Source organism: Anarrhichthys ocellatus, unplaced genomic scaffold (genome assembly GCF_004355925.1).
Source record: "Anarrhichthys ocellatus isolate YVR2014 unplaced genomic scaffold, GSC_Weel_1.0 scaffold11, whole genome shotgun sequence".
Classification (NCBI taxonomy): domain Eukaryota; kingdom Metazoa; phylum Chordata; class Actinopteri; order Perciformes; family Anarhichadidae; genus Anarrhichthys; species Anarrhichthys ocellatus.
The window spans coordinates 3,371,519-3,374,213 of NW_022280041.1; the positions used below are offsets into that span (position 1 = coordinate 3,371,519).

A 2,695-nucleotide genomic window follows, 5' to 3' on the forward strand; every position below is an offset into this window, starting at 1 on the left:
CAAATATATTTATATATATATATATATATATATAAGTATATTTGTATCAGTTGAAAGTTTATATCCGAGTCGACAAAGAAGACCAGTGATATTCTGGGAAACCGGGGAAACCCCCTCTGTTTGTGTTTGTTGCTTTGTTTGTTTGGGCGTGTTGGAACAGGAAAGGCTTGATACTAAAGTTAAAGAGCACTAGTGTCAAAACATATCATTGTAAGCATTAAGAGTGCCCTTTGTTGGAAGGCCAAGACTAAACCACAAAGAAAGCTACACAAAAATATCATGTGTCCACCATGTGTTTGTCCGTGTAAGCATGATGCAGAAAGGACTGTAACCCGGCCGATGCTTTAACTTAAAACTAGTATACAAACTTAATTTCTTGGAGACAGAGTTGGTATTTTTGTGTGTAATAATGCGTTTTGTGTTTATGTTTTTGTTGCTTCTGTTTGACATTTTTACTGGAGTTCAGTTTCGAGCAAATGAGACCTTGAAACTAAAGTTTATTCAAACTCACACAGAGCTCCTCAACCTTCCGTTGTTAAACCTTTAGTCCTTTATATTGAGCCACACTCTTATTCTGGCTCTCGTGGAGTTATTCGCGGCCTGTGGCGCCCTCCAGTGGACAGAAGCGGAACCACAGATCCTCACCTGTAAAAAGAAAATAATAAATGATGGATGCAGCAGTCCACAAATAGCTCTCACAAAAAAAATGTATAAATAAAAAAAAAAAAACACACCATGCGTCAAAGTCCAGTTCCGGTTACATGACGCGTTTAACAGCTTATTTCACGGTCAAAGTGTGATATTTATAATTAACATGACTCCCCAGATGGATACATAATGATTCAATTAGCATTTTAAGACCCTTAGCTGTGTTTTCCCTCCTTGACAGAGCTGTAGCCTGTATAAGTATTTTATGTAATGGAGGATATGTGGACACAATGTGATGAAGATGAGTTTTTAGTGGTATTAAAACACATTTTTATGACATCTTTATCATGTTTAAACAGTTGATGTTGGGGTTTTTTGCGATATTAAAATGCTGTATTTGTTTAAAATATGTATTTGATGCAATTGTCATCATCTTCATTTTGTTAGTTACTATTTATGGAGTTTTTATACTTCATCAATATACTATTGCTTATGGGACTTATGTTCTCACAGGATTGATGAACCGGAAACGCCCTCTTATAGTATTGATTTATTATTATTAGACAAAAGTAGTATGCTGTCAAAATTATATATATATTTTATGATCTTGTCTGTGTGTGTGTGTGTGTGTGTATGTGTGTGTCAGAGTCAGAGTCAGGGAGGCGGGAGGTGGTGGGGGGTACACACACTCACACACAAACACTCACACTCACGCTCACACACAGTGTGTCTGCTGTGACTGTGTATCACTTCAGATGCTCAGACAGAATTAAAAATGCGCTCCTCCGCCTTGTCACCAGCGTTGTGCGCATTTTCTTGACAAGCTCGATGTTCCCACAGCATGGTGCTCGGACTCTGCGGCTCGGCACCGTCTTCATACATAACCATTAAAAACTCTCCCTCGGACGCCTAATTAGGCAGCAGACCACGCACAGCGCCGCGCAGCACCTGTTCCCACCTTCAGAGAGAAGGTAAGTTATTATTGAGAGCGCAATTTGTGTTAAAATCAGAAAGAAAAGGAGAGAGGGATGAGGGAGACAGGAGTGCGGGTGGTTGTCATGCTTAAAAAATAGACTCCGGGAGTTCCTGGAGAGTTGGCACATGCAGCCTGGCTGCAGGCAACAGCATCCGCATTAATGTGTTCTCCTCCCTTTGAAGGTCTCTTTCAATTCTCCAAGTTCAAAGCGCGTTGGCGGGTGTTGTTTAACGTGGTTTCCGGTCGACAGGGGACGTCTTGGTAAACAATGCTGCTCAAGTGATTCATGCATATGAAGCTTCGAGCGCTGCCAATTAATCAATTAGTGATCGGGGGGGGAAGAATCGTTGCCGGGGTGTGTATATATATATATGGCGGTGGTGTCGCACAGCCCACAATAGTGACTTGGTTTAATTATAAGAGAGGTTTTCAGCCTTCAGAAAGGATAAATGAGGTTATTTTTCTAATTGCTTCAGACTGCTGGAGACACAACGTGTGCTGCAGGTTTATGCTCAGGTTGGGGAGGGAGCTGTTTTTCTCAATACGTGGCTTTCTTTTAAATAGATGGCTTTTTGGAAACATCCGTCCATGCAGAGGCAGACAAAAGCCTGAAAGTTTGATTCTTTACGCTCGTGCAGAAGTTCAGTTCCCTGCAGCTGATGTCTGAACCTGAATCCAGCACCCACGAGAGACATTTTCAACTGAAATATGCTCCTTTTCTTTGCAGCTTTAGATGTGAACCAGTCATAATTAATCATGTATGCACCTGTGTTTTGTCCGAGCCGCACCGCCAGAGCCCGTGTTTCAATTAGCCACTCAGACTCTTTCCTATTGTGTTTTTTGGAGTGTCTTGATCTATTGTCCCCCCTCTGAGGGCAAAGTGAATGTAATCTCACACTGTCGGACTGTTACATAACTTTAAAAACTGAAGTGCCATCCTGCCCGCGTGGGAGTGGATGTGATGTTCCCACTTCCTTGCTGTTGTTGTGCTCGTTAAAATCTGAGAGGCACATTCCTGTAAGTGGCGTTCTTGTGACTTAACGTGCTGATTTTGGGGAGGGGGGGGGGGGG

General features: G+C 42.0%; 1 protein-coding gene across 1 annotated transcript in view; it reads left to right on the forward strand.

Moving 5' to 3' along the window:
• Positions 1-1,340: 1,340 nt before the first annotated feature.
• Positions 1,341-2,695, forward strand: part of rin1b (Ras and Rab interactor 1b) — a 25,407-nt gene continuing 24,052 nt past the window's right edge. The window contains exon 1 of the mRNA XM_031850748.1: positions 1,341-1,619. The gene's annotated coding sequence lies outside the window, so the exon portion shown is untranslated. The remainder of the gene's footprint in view (positions 1,620-2,695) is intronic.